Source organism: Schistocerca americana, chromosome X (genome assembly GCF_021461395.2).
Source record: "Schistocerca americana isolate TAMUIC-IGC-003095 chromosome X, iqSchAmer2.1, whole genome shotgun sequence".
In the NCBI taxonomy this organism is placed as follows: domain Eukaryota; kingdom Metazoa; phylum Arthropoda; class Insecta; order Orthoptera; family Acrididae; genus Schistocerca; species Schistocerca americana.
This window is the reverse complement of record NC_060130.1, coordinates 389246807-389265689: the sequence shown is the minus strand read 5'-3', so window position 1 is coordinate 389265689 and position 18883 is coordinate 389246807. Positions and strand designations below refer to the sequence as shown.

General features: G+C 41.9%; 1 pseudogene; it reads right to left on the bottom strand.

The window, feature by feature from the left end:
- Positions 1–14318: 14318 nt before the first annotated feature.
- On the bottom strand, positions 14319–14436 carry LOC124557234 (annotated as a pseudogene).
- Positions 14437–18883: the final 4447 nt, after the last annotated feature.

Below are 18883 nucleotides of genomic sequence, written 5' to 3'. Positions count from 1 at the left end.
TACTTATACCTCAGCAATCTAGATTTCGTCCAGGTAAAAGCTGTACTGGACAATTGCTAAATCTCACATAGTTTACAGAAGATGACTTTGAAGCTCGGAAACTGACAGGAGTGGCATTTGTCGTCCTATCAGCGGCGTATGGTACTGTCAATTACCAGCAATTTGTGAAGATGACACAGTAGTGCAACTGGTCTAAAATTCTTTGGATCATTTCCTTCATTGCCAGGTTGCAGCAAAGCAATCACTCGATTCTTCTGATCTTTGAAAATTGGTTGCTTGAAATCCACTCCAGTCGAATGGCTTTACCACCTCGCAGGAATAGCACCACCACCTGTTCGAAGAGAGATAGCTACGAACAAGGAAAGATAGGCAGTGGAGCAGGATAATACCTATCCTCTGTATGGGCATGAACCGCATCCGCAACGACTGAGCTCAAGGAAGAGTTTCCTTAGAACATCAGAGGAACTTAGAAACACTGCTGAAAAAGGTTGGTTACAACTGTGGAGAGCTACGACCTACCTTCTCCCCGGTTGGAAAAGAGTTGTTGAAGCTTTATTCGGCCCATGCTTCGGTGTCGTGTCGATTGAGCCCAGTCTCCTGTACAGAATATGATGTTCAACAAGCAACAGAAAATGCACTAGAAGTGGCCAAGTTTTGGTCAAACGTAATTTAATCATGACTGTGTAAAATGTATGTACATGTACCTTTAAGTTTCTGACACTAGAATAATAATAATATTTGTTTTAGTTAATTATCAGCAACAAATTCATTAATTTGATGTTTTACCAGTGAAATATTGATGCTACAAATTATAGAAGAATGTCAGTCGTTGCGTTTCGACGAGACCTTTAAAATGAGCACTCTCTCTATTCTGTACCTGCATTGGTTCGAAAGTTATAAATTATTCAATAAATTTCACATCTTACAGATTTGCTTATTTAATATCTTTTGATATTAAATTCGTATAAATTGTCGCAGCGTCTCGGTTGAGTCGTCTCAAAGTCCTCTTTCATGTGCCGTATCGTACTTCGTTGTACTAATTTGCGTTTGCGTGTAATCAGGCAAAGGTGGATAAAGCAATGTCTTAAAACAGTGCGCTGGAACTTGGTAAACCCTCGTAACGTCACATAACCGCCAGCCGTTTGAAACTGACAGGACAGCATGGAGCGTCATGCCGCTGACTATTCGCTCGACACCGCCTTCCTTCCCGCTCTCGCACGCTGCCTGGCTGAGCCGGTCTCACCGGTCGCCGTGTTGCGCCCTTTAAGCGCGACCCGCGATCAAACTTCTCACTCCAAATAACAATAAATGACTGTCGTGACACATCCTTCATGTGTGAACTGGTTTGACGATGTAGTTGTCGTGTGTCATACACCTACTGTACATTTGGCAAATGCAGTGTTCGTTTGATGTGCCTTCTACAGCTCGATTCAAATGTAACAAGGAAGAGTACTCCTCCTTCCACGATGAACTTGAATATTTAGTACTAAAGCTCAGGGTATATATCCTGCTTAATCGTACTTGCCTGCACTTAATGATTTACTGGCCCTCCATAGCGTCAAGGAGTTGCTGGCGATTATGACGACATTAACATAATGAATTAAGCGTATTGTTAACGCTGCAGAAACTGCTGCTTCATTGTATCGGCTGCACCAGAAAGATGTTCCCTTTGTATGGTCCCAAAGATGTCAACACACATTTCTACGGACAAAAGGCGCATTGTTTAGTCATCATTATGAGATTCGTTTTGATCCAGATAAGCCTGTTATATCAGCTGTGTATCCATCTTGGTATGGGCCGCAGGTGTACTCTCCCATTGAATTGATTCATCTGATACGCCTACTCCATTTGCTCGAAATTTCTTTGCAAAGCGCTGAGAAAAAACAGACAGCCTGAAAAAGACTGCTGTAGCCTGTTGTGGGGTTGTGTACCTCTGAGGGCTACGGCGAGGACGAAACCTCTCTGTCGTTTCTAGGTCACCAGTTCAACACAACACAATTCAGTACAATAGGTATGCTCATGCTAAAGCCTGAAACGACATTATGAAATTCTTTTGTCGAGCCGGGATTCGAATTTTGACACGTGAATTAGCTGAAGAGATTGAGGAGCTAGGAACCTTGAGCTAACAACGACTTCCTGGTCCTATCTCGTCACGAAGGGATCAAAGAGTGTGAAACCTGTACCAGTATATTGAACATTTCAAGCTGAAATGAAAGACAGAACTAGTTCCCTGTGGCCTTACATGGCATATGGTTCTCTAACTAAAATAAAAATACTACTGTAAGAAAGATTACTGGTGACACTGTTTCTAAATGCTCCACATATGCCTCTGTCATGGCTCAAAATAACCTGCAGTTGGTAGCGAAGGGACATCACGTTTAATTTGAATTTGGAACCACGGTGGAATCGTATATCTTTCATCTGGAATAATCAAAGGTCAATACGATCTGCTAGTGCCTATTAATAAGCTTCGCCTGAAGTTGGAATCCAGCCCTGACCCAATGTGCACTAAACGAGCAATTAGCCCCCAGACCACTTTCTTTATTCTTTTTTAACATAAAAATAATGAATGCTACTTCGTAAGGACATTCAAAGAAAATTAATCTTCCTCTTGAGAATGGTAAGACAGTTATGTTAAATTAAAATGTGCGTGAGGTCTGTCATCTTCATAGGGAAACCGAAATGTCTGACTTCCTCTTGAAGCAAAAATTTTTTTTAAACATTAACCTTCTCTTCGTATGAAATAAGCTGGTTAAAAAATAAAATAAAAGAAATTGTTCTTTGAAGTCTTCACGAGGATTTAGTCCTGCACTTCTTTCCAGGAACTCGATTTCTTTTCTTGAATGTCTCGTGAAAGGATCTAAGAAATTCTTCTGCTCGTTATATGTAATCGCGCAAGGCTAAGATTTATGAGGTCCGTATCTATGTTTTTCCATTACTGTGCTGTAAAGCATTTTATTCCATGACTCTATTTAAGACGCATGCATAATTTTTCTTTGTAGTTCTTGCTCCGTGTGAGGTAATGTTGCCGATTAATTAGGTACACCCAGTAATCTTCTTAGATTTTATTTTCTACCTTCAAGATAGAGCACATCGTGTGTCATTTTAGCCAGTTAACAGCATTTCTTTTTGTATTAGGGTATGGCACTGCGTAAGACTTTAGGAGATGTTCTGTTGACGATCGCTAATTTCTGCTTGGTTATACGCAAAATGTCTCTTACTCTCTTAGACACAAATCTGTGTTCTTCAGTATCAAGAACGTTGCATGACGCACACATGGGCGAATTTGTGAAATGATTAGCACACAGTTTTGAATTAGTTGGTATTTTCCTGTTGACTGTATTATACCAAGTCGCTTTCACCGTGGAGGGTAAGTTCCAGTCGTGGGCGTTTTCCCAAATTGCTGGCCAGTTTTTTTTTTGTTTTTTCAACCATATTTCGTTCCTTGGCTTCCATTTGCTTTCGTCACTTGCTGTTCTGAGAGCCCCGATGAGTTACAACTGTATTCAGCGAGAAAATATTGTAGATGAAAAACACCAGTTGGTATATGCTGCACGTTCACTGGCGGCTGCAGGCTGGCAGGACCAATTTCATTCAGAAAGTGGGCCGTTTAGCTGTCTGGCAACTGTTTCCATCACTTGTACATTCGCCACATGTATAACTCTCGTAAATTATAACTGAGATAATTGAGGTTCATTCCTTCTTTCCTTGTTGCGAGTGTTAGTGTATCGAACTTCCCTTTGAAAAGGTTGCCTTGACTCATAAGGTTTTCTATTGCTGACATAATTCTTTTGGCTCCTTCTAAGGGTGTCGGCAAAGTTTGTGCAATATAACTAAGTCTGGATGTTATATATGCATGTACCAGAGTGATTTTCTGTATCTCTCCCAGTTACCTCATATTGTTTCCTTGTACAGATGCTCGTAAGCTTGTAAGCAGATTTTTATAATTAACGGCAATGGTGTGACGGATGTTTGCTCTTAAATTCTGTACCCAAACATTTCAGTTTGGCTACTTCCATCATTTGTCCCTGACTGTGCATGCGTATTCCTATGCCCACGTTCATGCTACCTGACTTCCTTTTATTTAACTTGGCACCAGAAATACGTTTGTATGTGTGTACAATCTAAAGAGCTTGCGTCACTTTATCCTCATTTGCGGCCAGGACGCCCATTCATCTGCGTAGGCGTTGCACACTGTTTTCTTGCCATTTATACGCAGTCCCTGTAGGTGATGCGTGATTGTTGCGCTTAGAGGTTCTACTGCTATTGCAAAAGGACACTGACGTAGGGCAACCTTGACGTATTGGTCCAGTCATCTCAATCTCTTTACTTATTTGCCCGTTTATCGTTAATCGTGCGATATTGTTCTTTTAATATTTGTTGAGTAATGTTACCGAATCGTGGTGGGAATTCCATTACCTCCATGATTCCGAGAGGATACTTACGATCTACTTTATCAAACGCCGTCTCGAAGTCTAACAACACTAATGCAAATTTTATTCGGCAGACATTTGCGGCTTATATTATACCCCTATATTCGCATATATTCTGATGTATATTTCTGACTTTGCCTACACATATTTGGTACGGACAAATTATAAACTTCATTACCATTGTCATTCTTCTTGCTAGTATGCGGGCCATGTTTTTGTAATCACTGTTAACTAATGTTACTGGGAGCAGGTCTTCAATTCCTTTGCTAACTCAGTTTATAGGAATTGGAACTATTATCCCTTGAGGAAATTTGTTGGGAACGTCCATATTTCCGTTAATGAGTGCGCTGAACATGCATAGTGCCTTGCTTTTCGTTTGTGGCCAGAACACTTGGTAGAATTCCACGGGGGTACCATAATGCCCTGAACTATTTTTAGGACTCTGTGCAATTGCATCTTTCTTTTCGTCCTCTTCCTTCTCAGCTGTAAGATATTTACTTACTCAGCGCTAATTCTGCCTGGCACGCTCATGACAATATCGTGCAGTGACTTGTGGTCTGTAGGTTTGTTGGACATCATCACTGAGATATGTTTGTGCACAGTGTCTTTAATTTCACTCTGTTTTGTAAGATTGGTTCTATCAGTTAACTCAACTTCTGTAAATATTTTTCAATTTCCTCTCTTATTTTCATACATTATGTGCCACATAGCTCTTTCTTCCTCTTCTACAATATTTTAGAAACTTCTGACTGTCACCGCTCCAGTGGTAAAAATTTTGCTTTGATTTTATAAATACATGTTTCATTCTCCATTATTCGTGTGTCCAAGGTGTACAGATGTCTAAGGCAGCTAAGGTAAAACTCAGTCGTCTACTTAATCCAGAAGTTTTTCTGTCGTGCGTAGTCGATCAGCATTCTTCTTATTTTAAGCTTAGCACGCTGCAGTCACCAAGCTACGGCAGAATTGTGTAATGGGAACCGTTTTTCTCATTCTTTACATGTATTATTAAATGCCAAGTGACATTCCTCATCTTGTAGGTGTGTAATGTTAAATTTCCATATGCCCCTCGCTCAGTAAGTCTCTTGTTTATCCTAAATTATTGTGGTTATATATGCAGCGTTATCAGAAAAAATAGTGGGCCAGACCTCACGCTGGAGTACATGTTCTTTAAGTTGGACGATATGTAGCTCCCGTCCAGCCTGCTTGATGAATGGGTCGTAAAATATGTGAATCCTGGCTGTGCGCCGTGGGTATGTTCCCATCTGTCGACTGACAGCAATTGGTGGACTATTCGTACCAATTCTATAGACTTCTTGAAAATCGGTATCTGGTGTTTTGAGCTGAGGACTACCGCCGAACCCCACATATGGCTGGATAATCATTATGTCTTAGCAGTGGTGCGCAGGCTGGATGAGAATTCTGACTTTCTGACTCCCTGGAGTGGATTACAGTAGCTTCAATATATTAATTCTTTGCTCGATAGAATGGCCATTAACCAGCTGCCTTAGCTATCCGGTGCATATATCCAACTTGATTTTGTAAGCACTGGAATAAAATCACATAACGCCCATTTACTGAAACCACCAACACTGTAGAATAACCAAATTTTCACAGGAACTGTTGCTTCCACTTACGCTACTCCCCACGGTAGCACCGTGCAGTGTAAAAGGAAAGCTGAGTTACTGAACCCGATTCTCCCATAATGTAGTAAACTACAACTCGTCGGCCTGTTAACAGTATCAAAATGGTTCTGACCACTGTGGAACATAACATCTGAGATCATCAGTCCCCTAGAACTTAGAACTTCTTAAACTTAACCAACCTAAGGGCACCACTCACATCCATGCCCAAGGCAGCATTCGAACCTGCGACCGTAGTGGTCGCGCAGTTCCAGACTGAAGCGCCTAGAACCGCTCGGCCACAGCGGCCGGCGCTAACAGTATCAGTATGTCGTAAGCTCAGAAATAACTCACTTCATTTTATTACGTGCCAGTAACAGTAAAACCTTGGGAAAACGTTTCCGTGCAGAGACCAGGGTTGCCTGTCCTGATCAGAACTATCTACAGCGGACATTTGTACACTCACATTGACAAGCATAAGATTATTTTGTATTCCAGTTCTGTCTTCAGCGTGATATATCTTCTATAAACAGTGTGTAAACCATGCAGTAACAACAACGCTATACCCAGTATTCTGGCAGCATATGACGTGAGGAATATTAAGTATGTAGTCTACCATTGCATGCAAACGTTACCAGTAAAAATAAGGTTGGTGGATAGGTTTGTGGCGATTTCGGATTTAATAGAAGCGGGAATGCAGGAAGATAAAACATCTGTGCCCTGCATAGGGCGAGTGTTATCGAAGAAATAAATTCGGATAATATCTTTCTCGTATCTTGTAGGTTGACTTTAACGTGAATTATTTGCCGCATTCAGCAAGTAAGCAAGTCGAACCGCTATATCTCTGCCACATAATCAGTTAAAATGATAGTGCTCTCAGATTAGAACCTAACACCAACGCAACTTTGGTTTCTCAATGCGATATCGTTTCCACCTGCTTCCTCAGCATTGAATGCTCCCTTGTAGTGCTAGTGATGGCTAAGTGAGAAAATTCGCAATGAAGATGCATTTAACTGCAGTTTCTATATGGAATGACCTTCCTGGGCTTACAACATACATTTGATAGTTATATGACACACCATAAGTGAAAATCGTTCACAATATTTAATTGTTGAACGAAGACAATATCAGATGAACTGAGCAGGATAATTCTGTGCCATCCCTGGAAGTATCTCGACTATCACAGGGTTGCCAGACTTCATCTACAATGTTGCCAAGTGCCAATCATTCTCTCAGCATTAAGAAATACGTTTCCACAGCCGATGAATTTCTTGAGCAGGCTAGCAATCCAGGAGTAACGCTTGCGCTTCAGAGACTCAGCAGAAGTATCTCACAAATTGATAGATTCCTGAAATACGAAAGGTGTAAGCTAATATGTGTTAGTCAACAGTAACAACATCCATTAAGAGCAGGGGAATTCAAATGGATGGCCTTCCTCTTCATAGCTGTCATTACTTTATTTCTGCTTTAGGCTGTAGGTTATTTATGTATTCAAATCAGCGATCCGCAGCGATCTCTGGGGATACAAATGGGACAGTATGGAAGGCCATATGATGTCAGAATGTGTACAGCCTATCCAGTAGCTGTAGTTTTATTATACTGAAATACCCTGATTCATTAACAGTGTTCGTTGTCAACCAGATTATTACTCAAACTTCCGCAACACTGTGTCAACGGTATTGACACACCACAGTCCCATGTCATAGTAGTTAGCACTGAGCACATCTTCTTTTACTGCTTTATTCTGTGGCTGCTGATAGTGGCCTAATTATTGTGTGTGTGAATTCTTAAGGGACCAAACTGCTGAGGTCTTCGGTTCCTAGACTTACACACTACTTAGGGAGGACTCGAATCTCCGGCGGGAGGCGACGCGTAATTTGTGACATGGCGCCTCTAACCGCGCGGCCACACCGCGCGGTGGCTAATTATTGGTAAAATTTTGTTTATTTATGTGATTCGGGCATAGCCTGTCGTCACAACATCATTTAAAGGGACTTGACGCATAGTTTTCTGTTGTGGTGACGCCAGTAGCCGAAAAGAGATGATGAATAATAATCTAGATCTGTACGAGAGACACTAAATAATTAAAGATAAAAAATGATGTACAAATGGAAAAGTTGCTAGCAAGGATTTTTAGTTTATTGAGCTTAGATTTTCTCGCTGAAACGTGCTGGGAACAGCTGACGCATAAAAAATGTTTTTTTTTTTATAACGTGAATTTTGCATTTAATGATGGCGTGAGCGCTTAAACTGTCAGATTAGTTGACCACGGTTTGTAATCCTCTTTGTTTTTGCTTTCTGAAGGTAAAATTGAGCTAATATCTCTTATAGAATGCTTTTTAACTTGTGTTGACAGTTGTATAAACCGCAGAAGTTATTCTAAGTAGGCAGCAGAGTTCACAAACTGTCGAACCTCAGTGACTCACGAGCAACGTCCTGGTCAGTCTGTAGAAGTGTCAACTACTTCGCTTGCAACTGTATTGACCACATTATTCGTTAATACAGACGTGTTATAGTTGAAGATGTAGTAAACACAGTTCCAGTAGGTGTTGGCGTAGTTCATAATGTTATCAGTACAAAGCTGAAGTACCGCAAAAAAGTGCCAGGGCGACTCCAAAAGAGTTAATGAAACAACACAACGAATCAAGACTCAAAGTGGGCAAACTTAAAAGAACGGCATGAAAGGTAATGTGGCCACTTTGTGAACAAGATATTAGCCTGTGATGAAACTTCGGTTCACCATTTTAAATCATAAACCAAAAGACAATGCATGGAATAATGATTTGTGGAAAATGGCTCAATGTATGAAAAATAGTTCGTGGTTGGCAGAAGAGTATTAATATTGGTGAGAATAACGTTGAGACGCAGTAAAAGTCTCGTTTAGTAAAAATGCACAGTTTTTTCTAGATTAATATTTCTCTTCAATTACAGAATGTTCGTCATATTAATCGATGTAGACGGTTTTAACCACTAACAACAGTACGTGTCACGTTATCTCAATCTGAAGTCAGTACGAATGTCAAGACTGAAACCATGTGGCATGTACTGCATATTAGGTTCTTTTATATGACTTTCTGATGATGGGCTACGACCGAAGCGCCTAAACAAATTTTTTAAAAACATTAGCGCCCGAATAAAGCAGTGACAAGCAATTTTCTGTCTACAATTATTGAATGCATGATTCCTGCGCGACTTTATTTCGCAGCCGATACTCATAATTGTTAATCACAGCAGTAGGTCGTATGATTACACGTTTCTGCAGACTATTAAATACCTTCGACAGCAGATTATCACATCGTTGTGGAGGTCATAAGAGTAACAGGTTATCTCATTACTGTGCGACCCTACTACCCCCCCCCCCCCCCCCCTCCGCAATTCAACAGTGCATTTCTCATAAATTGGTATTCTGGACGCAAATTAATGTTCTGTTACGTGAATATATTTCCCTGTTTTAACATTGGTGAAGAAATGTTGCAGAGAAGGCTTGTTACTGGTATATAACAAATGTGCTTGATCTCAACCCTGGAAGTGTTGGACATGTCCAAAATCAGCCAAAAATCTGCAGATATTCGTTTTTAGTCGAAAAAGTTGGGGTCGCACAAACTGAGCAAAACGCAACAGATACATAGACATGCCAGCTAAAGTCCTCACAGCCGCTTGGTCCCTTTTGGAGACTTATTTTGAAGCCCGAAGTCACGGTCGCGAGCGTTGACCAAGTCGAGGTGTGTATGTGGTCCCACTGCTGCAGTGTCAAGAGACTATCCGTGTACTGTCCGTTATTGCTGCCAAACTTCTAAAATTTTTTAACAGTAGTGCGTACTGATAGAACTTAGTTGTCGTTCAGTTTCCATTAATTTTAGCTCCGTAATTTAAATTGCACTATCCAACACAGCCTGCATAGAGACAACCTTTAGCTTATTGTTTATCATATAAATAATGAATTACCTACGCACTGTATGTCATAAATAATTATTTTGCATAATGAATGACACGATTAAATATTGCTCAAACTAGAAGTAAGCCTTTTACCACAGTCTGCAAAATACCACAATGGGTGAAATTCAAAAGACGTCTCTTGAATATAGCATGAAATTCAATAATCTGACTTAGTGAACGTAAATTTCAACTGTTGAGATATAAATGCGATTAAAATCACAACGGAGTTAATTTTTTGTGGAATTCGTGTTAAATCTTGTGTTTGTCTTCTTTACGATAACTTTTTACACTGATGAGCCAAATCATCATGACCACCTACTTTAAACCGTGCTGGTTCGCCTCTGGAACGCAATTCAGTAGTGATTCTACGAGCCACGGATTTGCCAAGTACTTGATAGGTTTCCAGAGGTTTGTGGCGCCAGATGCCTACGCACAGGTCACACGCTTCCCGTAATTTAGGAGTGGTTGGTTTGTGGGCACGCAGCTGGCTGCCGTTAGTGTCACAGTTGTTTCATCAGATTTAGATAAGCCGAATTTGATGGCCAAGACATCAACGTGAGTTCACTATCATGCTCCTCAAACCATTGCAGCACGATTCTGCCGTCGTGTGATAGATAGAGGTCCTGCTGGAAACTGCCGCCGGCCGGAGTGGCCGTGCGGTTCTAGGCGCTACAGTCTGGAACCGAGCGACCACTACGGTCGCAGGTTCGAATCCTGCCTCGGGCATGGATGTGTGTGATGTCCTTAGGTTAGTTAGGTTTAATTAGTTCTAAGTTCTAGGCGACTGATGACCTTAGAAGTTAAGTCGCATAGTGCTCAGAGCCATTTGATTTGATTTTTGTAACTGCCATCGCTGTTGGGGGAAGACGTCAAGTGTGTGTGGTTACAGGTGGTCCCTAATATTGTTCACAGCGTCCACAGCTACCATGGTGTCTTCTATTACCTCCGCAGGTCCCATGGAAGCCCAGGTGAATGTACCCCACAACATAATACTGCTCACACTGGACAGCGTCTGTGGTGTGCTGCATATTTCGAGCGGGCCGTTCAAAATGGTTCTGAGCAGTTTGCGACTTAACTGCTGAGGTCATCAGTCGCCTAGAACTTAGAACTAATTAAACCTAGCTAACCTAAGGACATCACACACATCCATGCCCGAGGCAGGATTCGAACCTGCGACCGTAGCTGTCACGCGGATCCAGACTGAAGCGCCTGTAACCGCACGGCCACACCGGCCGGCTCGAGCGGGCCGTCCGCCTGGATAATGGCGTATCTGGTTTAACAATAAAATGGATTTATCTGACCAGGTAACACGAGTCTCCTGGTCCGCGGCCCAACTCGATGATCTCGTACTCACTATAATCACAACTGACGATGTTACTGGGTCAGCATGGGAACACGTAGAAATCGTCTGCTGCGGAACACCACATTCAACACTGTGCGCTAAACGGTGTGCTCCAAAACACTTGTGCCTGCGCCAGCATTGTTCTCTGTCGCCTATCCTGCTTTATAGAGCGGGCAAGTCTCCGATCCAGATGTTCTGTGCTGAGGCATAGACATTCAACTTCTTGTCGCCTACTCGTGGTTTCAGCATTCTTCAACCACTTTCCATAGCTGACCACGACAGTGGAACGCCAACGCCGACCAACTTCACCGTTTCCGGGATGCTCGGTCCCAGGCACTGGGCCACAAAAATCTGACTTTTGTCAAAGTCGTTTAAGTGGGTCAACTTCCTCATTTCCGTCACTTATAGTCGCTAGAATAATTCCCCATTCATCTCTTCTCCGCTCATTTAGTTCTCTCATCGCGTGACGTACCCTCAGCGCCACCAGTCAGCATACAACCTCGCGGTGATCATAATGTTATGGATCGTCAATGTATTTGCCATGATCGCAAGGAAATATACATCGACTTCTAGTTTCAACCAGAAAGCAATGTCTAAATCAACTACTGAATCATGACGCTTTGTCAGAATCGTAATTTTCAATTACAAACTTGAAAATTCAAAACTCCAATTTTTGACTCTGAAGTTGTAAAAATGATTGTGAGAAAGCGTCTTGCTTCAGTTGTCGATGTAGACACCGCTTTCTATTATGTGATCTGAAGATGGCCATTTAACAGGCCAAAAATAGTAATCGACATATCCTTTATTTCAAATAAAAAGTTAACTCACAGAAAACTGCATCACTATACTTGATATCACCTCCTACAACACTGACAATATCAGGTAATTTTAAAATGTTAATCCGTAGCTATTCCCAAAAGAAATCGTATCGTCTGTTATCAACTTAAATAAGTCACTGTTTAAGTTCTATGTGTTACGATAAGTTTAATAATCAGTTTATTGCAATAATATTTCTGTCGCTACTCTGAATTTTACTGACCAATAGTTATTTGAATACGCAGCCAGTTCATTGCAATATTTTTTGTCTGTTATGAATGTAAATGACCAGTAGTGTGAACGAATATGTGTTGCACTTTGATTCATGTTCATTTTTAAAGGGATAGCAGGGACAAAAAACAATGACTGAAGATACGATGACGTTAGTGTCCCATCACACAGATATCAAAAATAAAGCCGGCCGGAGTGGCCTAGCGGTTCTTGGCGCTTCAGTTTGGAACCGCGCGACCGCTACGGTCGCAGGTTCGAATCTTGCCTCGGGCATGGATGTGTCTGATGTCCTTAGGTTAGTTAGGTTTAAGTAGTTCTAAGTTCTAGAAGAAATAAAAACTTTGAGGTTTGCCGATGACATTGTAATTCTGTCAGAGACAGCAAAGGACTTGGAAGAGCAGTTGAATGGAATGGACAGTGTCTTGAAAGGAGGATATAAGATGAACATCAACAAAAGCAAAACAAGGATAATGGAATGTAGTCTAATTAAGTCGGGTGATGCTGAGAGAATTAGATTAGGAAATGAGACACTTAAAGTAGTAAAGGAGTTTTGCTATTTGGGGAGCAAAATAACTGATGATGGTCGAAGTAGAGAGGACATAAAATGTAGGCTGGCAATGGCAAGGAAAGCGTTTCTGAAGAAGAGAAATTTGTTAACATCCAGTATTGATTTAAGTGTCAGGAAGTCATTTCTGAAAGTATTCGTATGGAGTGTAGCCATGTATGGAAGTGAAACATGGACGATAAATAGTTTGGACAAGAAGAGAATAGAAGCTTTCGAAATGTGGTGCTACAGAAGAATGCTGAAGATTAGATGGGTAGATCACATAACTAATGAGGAAGTACTGAATAGGATTGGGGAGAAGAGAAGTTTGTGGCACAACTTGACCAGAAGAAGGGATCGGTTGGTAGGACATGTTCTGAGGCATCAAGGGATCACCAATTTAGTATTGGAGGGCAGCGTGGAGGGTAAAAATCGTAGAGGGAGACCAAGAGATGAATACACTAAGCAGATTCAGAAGGACGTAGGTTGCAGTAGGTACTGGGAGATGAAAAAGCTTGCACAGGATAGAGTAGCATGGAGAGCTGCATCAAACCAGTCTCAGGACTGAAGACCACAACAACAACAACAAGTTCTAGGGGACTGATGACCTCAGAATTAAGTCCCATAGTGCTCAGAGCCATTTTTTTGTCAAAACTAATGTTCGCACATAGCTTATATTGTCTTATAGGACAAATAAATTAAGTCACTTGGTGAATTACAGTACCATCTACCTTTTATAAATTATACAACTTACATCGGATGATTGTATTTTCTCAAAAAATTGAGAAAACGTGACAAATCTATCCCCTTCCGCTAAAACAAGGAACTTTCATGTGCTGCAGTAGGATGACACGGGATACGTATCCCCAGGATTACTTGCGTACCGGTACCAAAGTGTCTACAGTAAGTGACATGTTAGTGTACCCTGTGAACTTTTCCAGTGGTATAAAGCAATTCTTCAGATTCCTTCTGCCTGTCGCTCACTTGCGAAGCACTGCCTCTACCTTACATAATGTGTTCTTAGCCAATCGGCCAAAACCCGAGATGATGGCCTATTTCGATGTTCCATAATCGTAGTAACATAGCCAAACTATTCTTATACGAACGTATCATTCCAAAACTGTAATGACGCAGTTGAATCTTCATTACATAGTTACGCATATAAACATATAGTAACGCAAATACATAAATCACAGGATACCTTACCACTCCGTCTACAGGCCACAAGTGGCCTATCGGGACCATCCGACCGCCGTGTCATCCTCAAAAGAGGATGCGGATAGGAGGGGCATGGGCTCAGCACACCGCTCTCCTGGTTGTTATGATGGTATTCTTGACTGAAGCTCGGTCGAGTAGCTCCTCAATTGGCATCACGAGGCTGAGTGCACCCCGAAAATTGGCAACAGTGCATGGCGGCCTGGATGGTCACCCATCCAAGTGCCGACCACGCCCGACAGCGCTTAACTTCGGTGATCTCACGGGAACCGGTGTATCCACTGCGGCAAGGCTGTTGCCACAGGATGACTTAGACAGATTTAAATTGTTTTTGTGGCATTATACATACTCAGATAATTGTAGTTATCAGGCAGCATCGAAGTAAACTCAGTGATGTATTCTGTATTTGCTTTTGAATGAAGCTGATAGCCTAGACTTCTAACAAGATTCGTGTAGCAACACTAGAGTTAGATTTAGAGAGCCATACAAAAATAAATTCCTGCTGTTGGAATAGCTGAAACTTGGAAATATTACAAGATTTGTGTGGCAACTCTGTGATAGTCGACTTACTTTCAGAGCTAGACTTGAATTATCCTTCTAAATTCATTGGATATTTTATCATAATTTTGATGAAATATTCTAAGCGTGAACTGCTATAATTTCTCTTATGATTCACTTTGTAAACAATATACCATTCTTTCTGCCTCAACTCCTACTACAGCAGTGAGAGAATGTTCCACGCATCGGATCTTCACTAGCTCTGTGATATCGTGTTTGTTTGCTGACGTGAATTCAACTTTTACCATAGAGTGGAGTATCGCTGAAAACTTAGTATGTGTAAAATCATTTGTATTGTCCCTTCTCCAATGCAGCTGAAAACGAACATAATGAAATTCAGTAACTTCGTCTTAAGAAAATCTCTGAGTTCATATTGCAATTTTTGTATACATATAACAGACAATTTTATATAGCCATCAGATGAATGTTTTAATGTGCCAAACTTAAGTACTTATTACTATAATATTATTATTGCTGTTTTTATTTCTTCGTTCTTAAAAAGTCTAATGTCGCTTATTTTCGCTATTTTCTGAATGTTGAGTTGGAAAGATGGAGCATTTGATATTCACCTCATGCGATATTCTCTTTCACCTTTGCTGTTCATTTAATTCCCAGAGTAACAGGACACACAGACATAAACGCTGATTAAAACTCTACAACCATTTATGCTGATTTAAGACAGTAACGATAAAGCAATTCTCGTCGGAGCATGTTCCCTCACTATATAATGAGTAAATACGCTGAAACCACCAGAAAGCCACGAATGCTCGGTCCTGGTTAGCCTAGAATGGTTTTCTATTGTTTCTTCTGTTAGCTCCATTGGATTAAGTGAAAAGGGCAGAAAAGTTTTCATGCCACTCGGATTCTGAAGCTCATGGTTGTCAGTGTGTCTGCAGCCCGTCATGTTTTGGTGTTTGTTAGTGGAAGGCTTTTCCCTGTCCGCCGGTACTACGTGGAAGCAAAGTAGTCCATGGTTAACAGCGCTCCCCATGAAGGCTGTTCACACTATAAGCGGAGGTATACGACGCACAGTAGCGGGCAACCCATGGTGTGGGTTACCGAGCGCCATCTGCAGGTTGCTGCTTGGAACTGTGGTATGCCAGGAGAGTGGCTGTGCCTGTGTGGTGGCGGCCTCTCGCGGTGTTTATCGTATACCTCTTGCTTGTTTTTTTTTTTTTTTCTTTATTGAATTTCAATTCCCCCCCGAAGGGGGCGGGCTGGCAGCAGCTTAGTATGCCGCTCTTCAACCTACAGACTTATTTAAAAAGATGAAGAGAATAAATTATAAAAACAGGCGATAAAATCGGAGACTTAAAGAGTAACATAGCGAAAAGGTCTTGCTTGGTATATATCAAGTAATAGTTGATTGTAAATTAGATGTTGGTTCAGATTTAGTAGTTTGTAGTAGATAAACATATACATTCTAAGATATAAAAAGAAAGAAAAACGCATCACGAAAGAATTACGTGGGCGGCACGGAAATCGGCAGATGTGATGTACATGTACAGACAATCAAGTGATTACAACTGCCCCCCCCCCCCTCCAGGCCACCTCATGCAGTATGCCGATGGCACCGTCTTCCTTGCCCTCGCTCCTACCCTACAACGGTCCCAACGCCTTCTCCAGAATCACCTTGATCTTCATGCCGCATGGTGTAACCAGTGGCTCCTTAAAATCAATCCTTTCGAGACCCAGTCAATCCTCATAGGTCGTACCACTTGCTCCTTCCTGCTCCTGGATTTTTCCCTTACCATCTGCGCTCGTCCTGCCCGCCTCTCCTCCACCCTCACCTACCTTGGACTCACCATTGACCGTCACCTCACCTGGGTCCTTCATCTTCGCTGTATCCAATCCAAAGCCCACAACTGCCACTGTCTCCTTAAACTCCTCTCTGGCCAGACATGGGGGTTGAACCCATCTACCATCCTCCACACCTAAAAATCCTTAATCCGTCCCATCCTCTGTTATGTCAGTCCCACCTGTATATCCGCCCCCCCCCCCCCACCTTTTCCCTCGCCTTCCCCCCTTTTTCCCCCTCATCAGTCCGGGTCCTGCCCCCGCCCCCATCTGCCGCCGTTTCGCCTCTATATTGCTGTTTCAAGTGAATGTTCAGTGTTGTGCGGCCCCTGCCAGAGTTGCGAACAGCTACCATACTGTGGCTAGTTGTGTTTTTTATCTCATACGAACAGAAACCATACTGTAACTGTGTTATTTTTAATTGTGCCTGTCTACTGACTGTGTGTCATCATCTGCATCTTCGACGCGGTGTTTTTATATTTTAAATTCCACAACTTTCCGCCATTTTGCACTTTTCTACACTGTCACTATTTATAACCTGTTTTTATTGTTTGTTTATATTCTCATTACGTTTTTTATGTTTTTGGCCTATTACGCTGCTGCCAGCCTTTGCTGGCGTAGAGGGGGGGGGGCGAGAGGGGCGGCAATCGATATGCAAAAAAAAGATAATAAATAAATAATTGAATGATTACAGTTAAAGAAAAATTGGGTAATTTATTCAAGACAAAGGGCTTCGCAAGTTGAGCAACTCAATAATGCATTGGTCCACCTGTTGCCCTTATGCAAGCAGTTATTTGGCTTGACATTGTTTGTTAGAGTTGCTGGAAGTCCTCCTGAGACATTGCGTGCCAAATTCTGTCCAGGTGCCTTGTTACATCGTCAAAATCCAAAGCTGGCTGTGGAGCCCTGATCATAACGCTCCAAACGTTATCAACTGTGGACAGATCTGGCGATCTTGCTAGCCAAGGTAGAGATTGGCAAGCACGAAGACAAGTAGTAAAAACGCTCGCAGTGTGTGGGAGGGCATTATCTAGCAGGAATGTAAGCCAAAGTTGACTTTCCATGAAGGGCAACAAAACGAGGGGTAAAATATCGTAGAAGTACTCTGTGCTGTGTAAATGTCCCGCGGTTAACAGCCGAATTGATGCTGCTATGAAAGGAAATGGCACCCCAGACCACCACTTCTGTTTGTGCAGCTGTATGGCGAGCGACAATCAGGTTGGTATGCCACTGCTGTTATGGCCGTCTCCAGAGACGTCTTTGGCCTGGAATCTCATTGACTGCAGTAGAATTGTCTTCAGTGGTGAATCTCGCTTCGAACTGAACCCCGATGACCAGCGAAGACGTGTTTAGAGACAACCTAGACAACGGTGGGATAAAATCCTCACTGTCGCCCGCGATACCGCCCAACAACCAGGAATGATGGTTTGGGGCGCCATTGCGTTTCATAGCAGGGTCCCCATGATTGTCATCCGGGGCACCCTTACAGCACGGCGGTACGTCGACAATATTCTGCGCCACAGTGTTTTGCCCTTCATGGCAGGTCGTCTTCGGATTATAATTCAGCAACGTATTGCCTTCCAGCACATGGCGAGAGTTTCTATTGCCTGTCTTCTTGGTTGCCAAACCCTACCTTAGCGACCAAGGTCTCCAGATATCTCCCCAATTGGGAACTCTTAGAGGAATATGGATAGGGCCCTCCAACAAGCTCGGGGTTTTGACGATCTGGCGCTCCAATTAGACCAGATTTGGCATGATGTCCATCAGGAGGACATCAGATAATTCTATCAATCAATACCTAGCCGAACAACTATTTTCATGAGGGCCAGAGGTGGAAAAACGCAGTAATGTCTTGTTGATTTTGTGAAACTCTTTTTCTTGAATAAATCACCCAATTTCTTTGAAATTGTAATAGTTTGTTTTGTCTGTACACGAACATCAGTACATCAAACTTCCCGATTTCGGTTCATTCGGAAAATTCTTTCGTGTTACGTCGGTTTTTAAGTGTATTATGTTGGAATTCAAGCAATAGCAGATATTGTGTACTGAAATAGGAGTATCCCTTGTTTTTTAAGTAGTCAGAGTGATTTGCTGCAGGACAACATACGACACACCTTGTATATGACAGAAAAAGGAGAAGTACTTTCACTTCTTTGTGTTACGGGCATGTAATTCACTGATATGGATATAAAATACTGCATATATGTGAATACCTTATACTGTTATGGGGACAATACACTATTAAAATTAACTGAAAAGGGAGAAAAACTCTTCATTTGATGATTTTAGGCTCCTTCATTTGATCCAGCAATCGGATTACATTTTCTCACGGTCATTAGAAATCATTCCATGCCAATGCTAGATTTTGCTACAGGAATGCCGTGGTTGGTAA